The sequence below is a fragment of the Hemitrygon akajei genome, chromosome 4 (genome assembly GCF_048418815.1).
Source record: "Hemitrygon akajei chromosome 4, sHemAka1.3, whole genome shotgun sequence".
Taxonomy (NCBI): Eukaryota; Metazoa; Chordata; class Chondrichthyes; order Myliobatiformes; family Dasyatidae; genus Hemitrygon; species Hemitrygon akajei.
In genome coordinates, this window is record NC_133127.1 from 45,426,660 (window position 1) to 45,441,579 (window position 14,920).

Consider the following 14,920-nt stretch of genomic DNA (forward strand, 5'->3'; position numbering starts at 1 on the left):
CAAGAACTGAATCAGCAAGACATGAAATGTTAAGGATCTAATGTGTGTAAAAGGGCTTAATGTAGCTAAGTGCAGTAAGTGACATGCTGAGATGCATATCACCTGCTTCTGTGCTGTACATTTCTCTAACTCCACATGATGCATTGTTGACACTAATACTATCCCTGATTGTTCAAGCTCTTCAGCCCAAAGAGCTGGATATGGCCAATCAAGGCTGAGATCAAAGGTTTTTGGACAGTGATGCAGTCAGTGGAGTGGCATAGGAAGTCTGTCCAGCTTCTGTTTCTTAAAGATACAAGAGACTGTAGGAATCAACAAATAGGACAATGGAGACACTCAGCAGGTCAGACACCAACTGTGAAGGGAAATAGAGAATCAATGTTTCAGGTCAAGACTGACCTGACTAAAAGATAGAGGGGAGATAGCAAGTATAAAGAGGTGGAGAAAATAGGGAACAAGAGCTGGTAAGTGGATCCAGATGAGTAAGTGTGATGAGCATATGAGGGAGGGAAGAATTGAAATAAAGACGGAGGCTTGGAGGTGATAGGTAGAGGCGACATTGGGCAGAATTTGATAGGAAAGGAAGGTGGAGCATGGAACCAAATAAGAGCTGGGGTGGGCAGATGGGAACAGTAAGGAGAGGGGATTGTGGGTGATGGGCAGATGGTGTGGATGGAGGAGGAAGGAGAAAGAAGCAGAGTGACAGGTGTGTGCCGTGTATGTAAAAGGAATTGGGTGGATCAGGAGGAGCAAAGATTCTCCTGAAATTGGGGAATTCAATGTTCACACCATCGGGCTGTAGACTACCCAGGGGTAGAGTTGCTGTTCCTCTATTTTGCATTCAGCCTGGCAGTGTAGGAAGCTGAGGACAGATTATGTTTCTTAATTTGTGTTTGCATACTGCTGGTGTTTATCACCTGATGGTGCACTTGCCTTTTGAGTTTTTGTCTCACCTGGAAAGTTTATTTAGGTTCTTAGATAATGGTAAATTAGAGGTGTAGGGCCAAGTGCTGTACCCCCTTTAGTTTCAGGGGAGTGCTAGAGGTAAGAGAGGGTTGGGAAGAGAGTGATGAGAGAATTAGTCATGGATGGAATGGTCCTTGAGGGATTCATCCTTTATGAGTGGCATGGTAGCATAGTGGTTTGGAAAAAAAGCTATTATAGTGCCAGTGACCCTTTCCAGAGACATTTGGGTTAGTAGGTTAATTGTTCACATGGGTGTAATTGGTGGCATGGGCTCATTGGGCCAGAAGGCCCTGTTACTGTGCTGTATATCTAAAGTAAAAATAAAAAATGAGAGTGGGAAGTACAGTCAGCCTTCCTTATCCGCTGGAGATTGGTTCCGAGACCCCCCCCCCGTGGATACCAAAAAACGTGGATGCTCAAGTCCCTTATTTAGCCTGACCAGTGCGGTGGTCTTTAGGACCCAGCGGAACCCCGGACCTTATTTAACCTGTCTCAGTGTGGCGGACTTTAGGACCCAGCGTAGCTCTGAATCCGCAGTGTTTCCGTTCACGAAAATAATCATGATTGAAAATAAAGTGGAAGTAATAAAGCGATCGGAAAGAGGTGAAATGCCATCGGTCATTGGAAAAATGTTAGGCTACAGTCGGTCAATTTTAATGGAGCATGTAAAAGGCCCTGTCCCAATGAAAACTACAATTGTTACTAAGCAACGCAGTGGTTTAATTATTGAAGTACATGTGTTTCTTCAGTGTTTTATATGCATAGAAATGTATACTATAATACTATATACTAAGACAAACGTTTGACGAATTGAAGCTAAATATTACCGAATGTACCTGTTCTGACTTCAAATCTGACTTATAGACAGACTCAGGAATGGAACTCGTTCATAGCCCAGGGACTGTCTGTACTTTCAAATCATCTCTAGATTATTTATAGTACCTAATACAATGTAAATGTATGTAAATAGTTGTCATACTGTATTGTTTAGGGAATAATGACAAGAAAAAAATAGTCTGTACATGCTCAAATAATGAGTGTTGGAGAGAACTTCCAGGTTTTCCCGATCCGCTGTTGGTTGAATCCGCACATGCAGAACCCACGGATAAGGAAAGCCGACTGTAATGGGAGAAGATGTGACAGCTGTCAGAAGTGTTGAAGAATGACATGCTGGTTGCAGAGGCTGATAGGGTGAAAAGTAAGGAGCAGGGGAACTCTTAACATTATTCTGTCTGGAGGGAGCTGGGGTAAGAGCAGAGGAAATGTGGAAGGGCTCCATCAACCACTGTAGAAGGGAAGCTGTGTTTCCTGAAAAGTGGGCATTTCAGATATCCTGAAATAGAAGGGCTCATCTTAAGTGCTCAGAAGTACTGGAAGAAAATTTCTATCTGCTTATCTCCATCTCCATATATCAGCTTGCAAATTATACCACTGTTGCTGGCCGAATCTGAAATAACAGAGTGTGAGTCCAGGAAGGACAAGAGAACTTTCCCTCAATGTAAGCAAAACAAAAGAGATGGTCATTGATTACATGAAGGTGGGTGGAGCACATACTCATATCCACATTAATGGTATTGAGTTTGAGAGTTTCAAGTCCCTAAGAGTGAACATTACCAAGAACCTGTACTGATGAGAATCATATATTGGCTTCCAACTAGTAGCTAAGATGTGGAGTTGAAATTGCAAAGGGAGGTGGCAAAGGCATGCCATAAGGGTAATGTCACATTGTAATGGAGGACTTCAATATGCAAGGGGACTGGGAAAATCAGGTTAGTGTCAGATCGCAAGAGAGAGAATTTGTTGAATGCTTACGAGATGGTTTTTTAGAGCAGCTTTGCTTGAACCTCCTCGAGGGAAAGCTATTTTAGACTGGGAGTTGTGTAATAATGCATATCTTATTAGGGAACTTAATGTAAAGGAACCCTTAAGAGTCAGTGATCATAATATGATTGAATTCATACTGCAGTTTGACAGGGAAAAGTACAAGTCACATGCATCAGTATCGCAATGGAATTAAAGGGATTTACAGTGATATGAGAGATGAGCTTGCCCAGATGGATTAGAGGAGGATATTGGCAATGACAATGACAGAACAGGGATAGCTGAAGTTTCAGGGAATAGGTCCCAGCGTGCAGGATAGATATGTCCCACAGAAGAAGTTGTTCTCAAATAGCAGAGGTTGACAACCATGGCTGACAAGGGAAGTTAAGGGCTGCATAAAAGCCAGGGAAAGAGCATATAAGGTAGCAGAAGTGAGTGGACTGTTGGATGATTGGGAAGCTTTTAAAATCCAACAAAAGGTAACTAAAAAAGCTATTAGAAGGGAAAAGATGAAATGTGAGGGTAAACTAGTCAATAATATAAAGCAGGATACTGAATTTTTTTCACTTAAAGAATAAAGGGAGGTGAGGGTTGAATTAGACAATGGAATGATGACTTTGTGGAAAAGTTTATGGATGATACGAAGATAGGTGGAGGGGTAGGTAGTGCTGAGGAAGCAACGCAATTGCAGCAGGACTTAGGGAAATTGGAAGAATGGGCAAAAAAGTCAAGTCAAGTCACTTTTTATTGTCATTTCGACCATAACTGTTCGTACAGTACACAGTAAAAATGAGACAATGTTTTTCAGGACCACGGTGCTACATGAAACAGTACAAAAACTACACTGAAATATGTAAAAACAACACAGAAAAAACTTACACTAGACTACAGACCTGCCCAGCACAAAAGTGCACAAAACAGTGCAGGCTTTACAATAAATAATAAACAAGCCAATAGGCACAATAGAGAACAGTAAGTTGGTGTCAGTCCAGGCTCTGGGTATTGAGGAGTCTGATAGCTTGGGGGGAGAAACTGTTACATAGCCTGGTCGTGAGAGCCTGAATGCTTTGGTGCCTTTTCCCAGATGGCAGGAGGGAGAAGAGTTTGTATGAAGGGTGCGTGGGGTCCTTCACAATGCTGTTTGCTTTGCGAATGCAGCATATAGTGTAAATGTCTAATGGTGGGAAGAGAGACCCCGATGATCTTCTCAGCTGACCTCACTATCCGCTGCAGGGTCTTACGATCCGAGATAGTGCAATTTCTGAACTAGGCAGTGATGCAGCTGCTCAGGATGCTCTCAATACAACCTCTGTAGAATGTGATGAGGATGGGGCGGGTGGGAGATGGACTTTCCTCAGCCTTCACAGAAAGTAGAGATGCTGTTGGGCTTTCTTTGCTATGGAGCTGGTGTTGAGGGACCAGGTGAGATTCTCTGCCAGGTGAATAACAAGAAATTTGGTGCTCTTAACGATCTCTACTGAGGAGCCGTCGATGTTTAGCGGAGAGTGGTCGCTCCGTGCCCTCCTGAAGTCAACAACCATCTCTTTTGTTTTGTTCACATTCAGAGACAGGTTGTTGGCTCTGCACCATTGGGAGTTGGGAGTCCTTGTGCAAGACTCCTAGAAGGTTAATTTGCAGGTTGGGTGTGTGGTAAAGAAGTCAAATGCAATGTTGGCATTTATTTCAAGGGAATAGACTACGAAAGCAAGGAAATAATGCTGAGCCATTATAATACACTAGTCAGGTTGCACTTGGAGTATTGTCTGCAGTTTTTGGCCCCATATCTCAAAAAGGATGTGTTGCTGTAGAGAGTCCTGAGGAGATTCACAAGGATGATTCCAGGAATGAAGGGGTTAACATATGAGGAGCGCTTGGCAGCTTTGGGCCTTTACTCACTGGAATTTAGAAGAATGCGGGAGGATCTGATTGAAACCTACTGAATGTTGAAAGGACTAGATAGGGTGGATATGGAGAAGACATTTCCTATGGTGGGGGTTTCCAGAACCAGAGGGCACAGCTTCAAAGTTGAGGGGTGACCTTTTAGAACAGGGGTAAGGAAGAATTCTTATAGCCAGAGATTGGTGAATCTGTGGAATACTCAAGTCTGTGGGTATATTTAAGGCAGTAGTTGATAGTTTCCTAATCGGTCAGGGCATCAAAGGATATGGCGAGAGGACAGGGTACATGGAGTTCAGTGGGATCCAGGATCAGCCGTGATGGAATGGCAGAGCAGACGTGATGAGCTGAATGGACTAATTCTGATACTACGTCTTATGATCCAACCATGCAGACATCATGGACCAGCACCATCTACTTCTAACAGAGTCTAGAGAGATTTGTCATGACCCCATCAACCCGTACCAATTTTTAGCAATGCATTATAGAATGTACCTTTACACAGAAGTCTCCATGGGTTCTTCTTGTGCCACGATGAGGCCACACTCAGGGTGGAGGAGCATCACCTTATATTCCATTTCAGGACCTTCCAACCTGATGGAAAAAATAATGTTTTCTTCTTCCTGTAAAGAAAATTCCTCCCTCTCCCTTCTTCTATTCATCTCTCTGGTCCACTTTCCTATTATATTCCTTCCTCTCCAGCCTGTTCGATACCTGTCCTATCTAGCTGACTTCACCTATCGTCTTCTAGGCATCCTTCCCCCCCCCCCCACCCACTTTATATTCTGTCGCCTTTCCCCTTCCTTCTCAGTCCTGAAGAAGGGTCTTGGTCTGAAACGTTGACTGTTTATTACTTTCTATGGATGCTGTCTGACCTGCTGAATTCCTCCAGCACTTTGTGTTGCTTTAGATTTCCAGCATTTGGAGAATGTCTCGTGTTTATAACAGTCATTATTATTTTGTTTTGTTGGGAGCAAGTTGATTACTACACTTTCTACATTCTGATTATGATGTCACTTACAGAAATACTTCAGTGTTTATGAAGTGCTTTGGGATGTCCTGAGGACTTGAAGCTATGTGTCATTTTGTCTTTACCAGATGAGTGTGCAGAACCCCTTGTGACATTTTGGAGTATTAACATGAATCATGTATCTTGATAAATACAGATGAACATGACCCGAGTTCCTAGAAATCTAGTGGAAACTTCCCTTTTCTTGAATCTCCTCCAAAACCTTGCATACTTGCCTCTCCAATTTCTCCAGAAAATGTTACCATTAAATCGTCTACATTTTTACTGATACACATGATCAGAGATGTCATGACAATTGAAATAATGGCACAGTGTTCAGAGTTGCTGCCTTACAATTCTGGGGACATGGGTTCAGTTGTGACCTCAGGTAGTGGTTATGGAGAGTTTGCATGTTCTCACTCTGGCTGCATGGTTTGTTCCTGGTGCCCTGACCACATCTCAAAGATATGCTGGTTGGTAAGTTAATTGGCCACTTTAAATTACTCATAGTGTGTAGGTGAGTGATCTGACCAATATGAGACACAATGGGTTACTGAGAATGGATCTGAGTCAGCCTTTCAGTCCCATTATATCCATTTATACCAGGTGCACCATAATTCAAATGCTTTGCTGGATACTTCAGAAACATTGCAAGAGCCTCTGCCTGCACCAGCATCTTAGACAATGTGTTCTAGATTTCCACCGTTCTCTGGGAGATAAAAATGATCAATCTCTTATTCCTTATCATAACATACGCACTCTAATTTTAAACACCAGTTCCATGGAGAGCCAACATATATTTAATGGGCTAAATTTCCTCGTACCCTGAAAGTTCAACATGCCATTAATGACTTTTATTCATCAGAAACTGAAGTAATAGTTTGTTAAATAGAAAGGTCAAAACATTTCTGTTGTGTATTTGATATTTCAGTAACATTTGAGTAATCTTGTATATGTTAAATATTATATATTTATATTTGTATATGGTAAACGTACTCCATATAGTATATAGTAAATATACATTTTTTGTTGTTTATAAAAATGATTATGGTTATATGAAAAATACATGAATTGCATACGTCATCACGCTACCACTTGATAAGTGTACATGTACCTTAAAGTAAACATGAAGTTAGACACACATTTTGGACTCTCATGTTTTCTTTTGAATTAATTTAATGTTTTGAAGTTATAAACCGTAACACTGGCGACAAAGTAATTTTAAAGCGAACTCAAGTCGGCTTTTAATTTGCTGAAGTGTCGCAAGACATTCAAACTAAAAAAAAATGAAGTGATGAATAACAAGTAAAAAGCACAGCACAGCATGTGTTCTTAGGAAGGGAAGATGTGATTGAGTATTTTTAAAAAGCTAGAAGATGGAAGAACTCACAGGTTCATAACAGTGAGTACCAGGTGATAATACTCATTAAAAAAAAGCAAGCTTTATTCCACAAGGGATAACTGGCTCATGTATACTGAGTTAATTGAACAGTGTTCTGAAGCAAATGAAATAGCCAATAAGAAACAAGTAGCAATTTTGCTGAGTGCATTGCATTTAAAGGCATACAGTTTGCTTCAAAGTTTATCTGCTCCAACCAAACCAGCAGAAATGAGCTTTGTTGCTATTGTGAAAGTAATGCAGTAACACTTAGAACTGAAACCACTGTTGATTGCAGAATGCTTTAATTTCATAAGTGAAATCAAAAGGAAGGGAAGTCCATTTCAATGTCCTGCTGAAGGGTCTAGTCTCAAAATGTTGACTGTGCTCTTTTCTGTAGATGCTGCTTGGTCTGCTGAGTTCCTCCAGCATTTTGTGTGTGGTACAAAGCTAAAATAGTGTTTTATTTATGTACTTAAGTTTTGTAAAGCACATCCGGTTCCTTATACCATCCATGATAAAGTAGGTGCTGAGCTAGATAGCAGGGAGGCTGAAGAGATTATTTCCAAGGTTAAGTGGAAGCCATGGGCAGTGCCAGCGGTTCCATTAGCCAAGAACAATGGGTCTGTCAGGATCTGTGGTGATTTTAAGGTTAACATCAACCTGGTACTGCAAGTAGATCAATACCTCAGCCCAGGATAGAGGATATCTTTGCAAACCTTTCTGGAGGAAAACACTTGAGCAAAGTAGACTTAGCTAAGGCCTACTTAATTTTGTCGTGGTTTCTCGTGCCCCACAAACGACCAGGAGACGCAGAAGATTCTTCAAGAAGTATTAAACTTTAATTTGCAAATCAAAGCTGAGACAGTCATTGAGCTAGTCGCTGATTGCCCACCGATCCTTGTACATAGCATTTTTTATAGCAATCTCCTGGTTTAGTTGCATTAGCATAGCCAGTCGGTCTACAGTTGCGTATTACAAGTACATCCGCCACTATTGTTTCTACCCATTGACATTGACATCTCTTAGCTAGCCTCTCATTAACATACCATTATCTTCTACATTCTTAAGATTTCATTCTCCTACTAAATTGGATACATGCATAGCAAATAGCAAACTCAAAGCTGACTACATAGTTTTGGTTACACAGCAAACAATGCAACTTTTATACTCCAATAGGATCTGTGGTGATTTTAAGGTTAACATCAACCTGGTACTGCAAGTAGATCAATACCTCAGCCCAGGATGGAGGATATCTTTGCAAACCTTTCTGGAGGAAATGGCAATGGGCAAAGCAGTGTAAGGTGGCTTTCAAAAAGTTATAAGAAATGGTGATGTCAGACATTATCCAGTAAAGGGTGCCTGTGACACCACACCTTACAAGTGCAGTCATGCCCCTCCAACAACAGCGACTCGAACCAGCATCCCCTCCAACAACAGCAACTCGAACCAGCATCCCCTCCAACAACAGCAACTCGAACCAGCATCCCCTCCAACAACAGCGACTCGAACCAGCATCCCCTCCAACAACAGCGACTCGAACCAGCATCCCCTCCAACAACAGCGACTCGAACCAGCATCCCCTCCAACAACAGCGACTCGAACCAGCATCCCCTCCAACAACAGCGACTCGAACCAGCATCCCCTCCAACAACAGCGACTCGAACCAGCATCCCCTCCAACAACAGCGACTCGAACCAGCATCCCCTCCAACAACAGCAACTCGAGCCAGCATCCCCTCCAACAACAGCGACTCGAACCAGCATCCCCTCCAACAACAGCGACTCGAACCAGCATCCCCTCCAACAACAGCGACTCGAACCAGCATCCCCTCCAACAACAGCGACTCGAACCAGCATCCCCTCCAACAACAGCGACTCGAACCAGCATCCCCTCCAACAACAGCAACTCGAACCAGCATCCCCTCCAACAACAGCAACTCGAACCAGCATCCCCTCCAACAACAGCAACTCGAGCCAGACTTGAAGTCAACGACAGTGACTTGAACCAGCGTCCCCTCCAACAACAGCGACTTGAACCAGAGCCTGCTCTGATGGCAGCAACTCGAACTAGCAGCCACTCCCATGACTAGTCATGGAACTGCTGATGGATTATCCTGTTTACCCTTGGAAAAGAAAATACCAAAAAAAATTACAAAGGAACGACACTCCCCTTGACGTATTCTCCCTAACTCAAATTCAATGTCTCCCTGTTATGATGGAGATAATCCAAAGGAAAACCAGAAAAGACCCCACACTGTCCCAGGTCTACTTGGTCACCCTATATGGCTGGAATATGCAACAGAAACTCTAGTTCCCCATTTTTACCAGTGCCAAGATAAACTTGTCCTTGACAGAATTTCCCATATGTGGGGATTGAGAATTGTTGTACCATTCAAACTGACAGCTACATGCCAGTCATCTAGGTGTGGTTAGAATGAAAACATTGGCTTGAAGCTTTGTCTGTAGCTTGGGTAGATCAGCCATTCACCCACTGGGGATGCCAGCACATCCAGAAGATGCCAAAGTGCAGCTTGTCTCCATCCCTGGAATGGCCTGCATTGCCTTGGCAGAGGATTAATGTGGATTTTGCCAAGTTATTCATGGGCAAATCTTATAGTAGTGGATGCAGCTACAAAGCGGCCTGAAGTGTTCCCAATAGCCTCTTCTCAAGGCGTGGTATTCTGGAACACTTAGTCTGTGACAGTAGACCACAATTTGTGGCAGAAAAGTTTCAGTCATTCCTAAAAATGAATGGATTAAAACATATTATATCTGCACTGTACCGCCCAGTTACAAATGGTTTGGTGGATTGGTTTGTCCAGAGTCTAAAGAACGCACCGTGAACAACATCAGCAGAACAGGCTACAATGACACTGAATCAGAAGCCTGCCAATTTTCTTCTTGCATAACACAGTGCGGCACACTCCACAACCAACAGCTCACCAGCAATGCTGTTCCTGGCTCGTCCCCTGTATTCACACTTGGATCTCCTCAAACCCAGTCTCAGGAGAAGTATGCAGGACAAATAGCTGAGACAAATTGAAGGCTCCTCAGCAAGGTAGTTTGAGGCTTCACTCCTGGACAAGCAGCCCTGGCAAGGGACTACAGATATAATCGAAAGTGGGTTCTCAGAAAGACCAAAGACAGAACTGGATCAATTTCCTTCACAGTGGAGATTGCCTAATATTATTGGAGTATAAAAGTTGCATTGTTTGCTGTGTAACCAAAACTATGTAGTCAGCTTTGAGTTTGCTATTTGCTATTCATGTATCCAATTTAGTAGGAGAATGAAATCTTAAGAATGTAGAAGATAATGGTGTGTTAATGAGAGGTAGCTAAGAGATGTAGATTAGAACATGATTAAGTCAATGGGTAGAAACAATAGTGGTGGATGTACTTGTGATACGCAACTGTAGACCAATTGGATATGCTAATGCAACTAAACCAGGAGATTGCTGTTTTCTGCTGTGTTCTACCAGCATTTTGTGTGTGTTGTTTTTTGAATTTCCAGCATCTGCAGATTTCCTCGTGATTGCTATAAAAAATGCTATGTACAAGGATCGGTGGGCAATCAGCGACTAGCTCAATGACTGTCTCAGCTTTGATTTGCAAATTAAAGTTTAACCCTTCTTGAAGAATCTTCTGCATCTCCTGGTCGTTTGTGGGGCATGAGAAACCACGACAAAATCACCTGGTGGCGACACATTGATCAGTTGAGGAGAGCAGGTTCAATTGATGGAGAAGAAAGGTGGATACTGCTGTCAGAACCACTTCCTGCAGTTCCAGAGTCAACTCCTACAACCACCCTATAGAGGAGACCCTAGAACCTGAGACTACTTCACAACCACAAGTCTCACCTGCAAACAGAATAATTCCCCTTGTCAAGAAAGACCTTATTGTACAAGAGTAAGAAAGCCTCCACAATGACTGGATGGGATAATTTAAAATTTACTAGGCTGTGGAAGATGTTTGAATATCGTAGTTTTATTATATAGCACTGTGTATATATCTGAGCTGCATTCTCTATTGAGTTGGAGTTTATAGCTAAGCAGGGACAAGTGTTGGTCATTTAATGTTTCATTAATATTTGAGTAATCTTGTAGATATATAGATGAAGCATTCTTTGTTTATATATTTCATTATGGTTATATGTAAAAATATGTAAATTGCACACGTCATCACACGTGCACACGTCACTTAGTGAACACGAAGATAGCCTCACATTTTGGACTCCCGTGACTTCCTTTGAATTAGTTTAATGTTTTGAAGTTACAAAACATAACAATTTCAAATGACACTCTGCTAGTAATCGATCAACATTAAGTTCATGGGCTTCTTTTATCTTAAGGGGTCTTACTCTCCTCCGATGAATTGGATTGTTTTCTGTGAGTGCTAAATATGACCCAGGATTAATCCAAATCCAAAGCACGTGATACTAATATATTTAAAGTTATTCAATACTTTCTGAACAGCTGCTACTGTTGCTGAAAAGGAAGACTGAAATCTGTAATGCATCACCATGTTCCTCTACTTAATCGGATGTGAATCAAGTACAGTCTAAAATTTAAAATGGATTCAAGCTGAAAACCTTGTCAGAGAGAATACTTAATGTCTCTTGATGATGGTATGAGAATTCACAGAGGGAACAAGTACACACAAAGACATAACTAGTTGTTTGGCAGTGGCTGGAGGATAAAATAAAGATAGATAAAATCATACAATGAGAAGTTTTAATGTGGAAGTTTCCTTTGGTACAAATAATTAAGATTTGTATATTAATGGTGCCTTTCTAACCTTGGGATGTTTCATGGTGCCTTATTATTTATAAGATGTAGTCACTGTTGTAAGGAACACCTTTACCAACCTGATATTGCTGAAATGTGCTGCAGTGCTAAATTCCTCAGGCAGATCATAGAGTTGTCAGCTCGTTTAGGGTTATTCAAAGATATTGCAAAGAAAGATTTTCATGTTTAGATTTGCCAGTCAGCATTTTGTGCTTCAGGTTTTATTACCAAAGTGCTATCATGACATCAATACCTGTTATCATGATGGATAATACCTATCAGTCGGTATGATACTAGTAGATTAAGAATCCTGGCAAAAATGGTTGATCTTTATCACATTGTCTCCCATCCACCCCCACTTCCTGTGGTAAATGTTGTTTCCACAGTACTTTACCTACAAGGCCAAGCTCTGTCTTGTGGAAGACCAATGTCTAGGGAACTCAAGCACTGTGAGGAGACAAGCCAGCAGGGTTTCCCTATCTTGATAACATGCTGTAGGACATTTGAACAGAGCAGTATCATTACCTCACTGAGTGCCAGGATTGCTGTAACAGTTGAGTTCTAGATTGTGGAAGTGAGGACATTCAATCATAGCACTGGTTGGTATGGGTATTAAACTATTATTGTCATGTGCATCACAGTGAGAAGCTTTTACTCAATGGGTCTATTCAGTTAATGCCATTCCTTTGTTTGTGCCTCTTTATTCATGAAAATGCCAACGGTGCTCTTTTTGCCAGTAGCATTGGAACTGCCTGTTCTCCAGTGTCTACACAAGGAAGGCTGTTTCACTCTAAAGGTGTTCTCTGACAGTGTTCCATCCCAGCTTTGGCATAACAATGGCTAGCCAGCCTCAGCAAGCTGACAAAATTACACAGATCACTGAGCCCAGAAATAGGCCCGATGACCTGTGCCGCTGTTCGTATTCTTCATGAATCTCCTCTCGCCCATCTACTCACTTCAGTCTTACTGAGAACACTTCTGAAAGAAACGCCGCTATGAACCTCAGCCTCCCTCTGCAGGTATGAGTTCCACATTCCAATTGAAATAAAGAAAACCCTGTTGGTTTAGAAATCTCCCCAAAACTTGCATTTTCTCTCTAGTTCATACCTTGTAATTTTAAGAACCTGCTTGATCATGTCAAAGCCTTCTTATTGCAGAATAGTAAAGCTCACCTGAGTCAATCTGCAATTGAGTGCTGCTTTACACTTATTCAGTTGGTAGGTTTGCCCACTTGTTCATAAATTTAAAGGCACTACCCTTTTTCTTCATACTGATGTCCACATTCCAGACTTTTTAGTTATTTGTGACCATTCCACAACACAATCATATCAACAGTTAACATGCTCAATGACTTTGTAACATTATAATGATGTGTTTTTTCCCCCATCTTGTCTTTGTCACATGCACCAGAGGGAACAGCTGGTTCTAGTCCTGTTTCAAGGCGGTAGGGGCAATTTTTTGGCATTCGGTTAGAGGTGGGGGGGATTGCAACAATTGCAAATAATGGAAATTTGGAGCTTTATACTGCATCATCTTTTCAACAACTTACTCTTGAGTCCACTCGATATGTAGAATGTTGGAGAATATGGTGATGCCATTACCTTGCGGCCTGGTCCATAGATCTATTCAAGGCATGGGCAGCTGCCTCTCATCCCCAGATACTCTTGAGAAACTGATGAGGCGATCAATCCTCATTATACCAACGTGGTCTGATTCATTCCAGTATTCCCATGAGGGTCAAAGATGCAATAACTTGGTCTGCTTGGAGTGCAGTTCCATTGCTCCCTAAAGTGGCACTGCAAAGGTGTAAGTCATGCTTCCCTTCATGGTTAGGGTATCAAGTTCAAAAGTTGGGGAGTAATATTGCAGCTATATAGAACTGTTTTTTTGTTTGGCCACATTTGGATTATTGTGTGCAGATCTGTTCAGCACACTAAACGAAGGACAAATAGGCTTTGGTGTGAGTGTAGAAGAGGTTCGCCAGGATTGGAGTGTAGTTATAAGGAAAAGTAAGATTGCTTTCTTGGGTGTGTCAAAGGTTGAGGGGCGGCTTGACAGAAATATATTGAATTACGAGAGGCATAGATAGAGTAGATAGTCTTTTGCTCAATGTGGGAATGTCATCTGCACAGGTCTAAGCTGTGTCTTCAAAGGAGATTTGAGAAACAAGTTTTTTACACAGCGAGCAGTAGATGCCAAGGCAGGTAGTGGAAGAAGATGTGAACCATATTCAGGCAATTGAAATCAGCTTAATTTGGCCTCATGGTCACAGTCTTGGTAGGATGAAGGGCATATTCTTGTGCTGCACTGTTCTGTGTTAAGATGAAGGAATGATGAGTACGGGCAGTATGTGACCTGGAGAGAAGGTAGAAAGTGGCGGTCTTCCCATCAGCCTGCTGGCTTTATGCATCTGGTGAATGTTCTGAAGGAGTTGCTGAATTGTCACTGAACCCCAGGGTGCTCCGCTCTTGTGATGATGGAGGCTCTGCTTTCACTGTTGAGCTCGTCATCAGGTACATAATTTAACTCTTGTGGTATTCCCTTGTAGATTGTCACACATATATTTATTCATCTCTGGATGTTTTTACCTGTTTCATGATGCTCATGAGTTAAATACAGTCTGACAAAAGCCACCATAACAAAATCATAAAAAAGTGCTGAAGCAGGCCAATTGGCTTGTAGCCAATAACACTCAGATTGAAAAGCATTTCACTTTGGTTCCTGTGGCTATGTATGTGTGATAAACAATTTAATGAGAAGCCAGCAATTCTGTGCTTTAAAACATCGTACTTTGATCTCCAATAAAATATGTATTACGTATTTGACTTTGGAGGAGGCTGTAATTTGTGGAGATTTATGGACAGGAGCTTCAGTTGATCTTCCTGTTACCTAGAGGCCAGGTAAAAAAAAAATTAGCGGATTATAAACGACTAATAGTTGTGATTTGAATGTTTTCTGCTTTACCAAGCCATTCTGACTCCCCAACTTTTCTGTAAGTGCTATAAGTATATGGTCGTGCATTCATTCCCTGTTTATACTGTGAACACAAGCTTTACAATCCTTA

The 14,920-nt window shown here is 41.8% G+C and overlaps 1 protein-coding gene across 5 annotated transcripts in view; it reads left to right on the forward strand.

Moving 5' to 3' along the window:
* fam13a (family with sequence similarity 13 member A) overlaps positions 1-14,920 on the forward strand; it is a 277,630-nt gene that overhangs the window by 107,265 nt on the left and 155,445 nt on the right. The window lies entirely within an intron of this gene.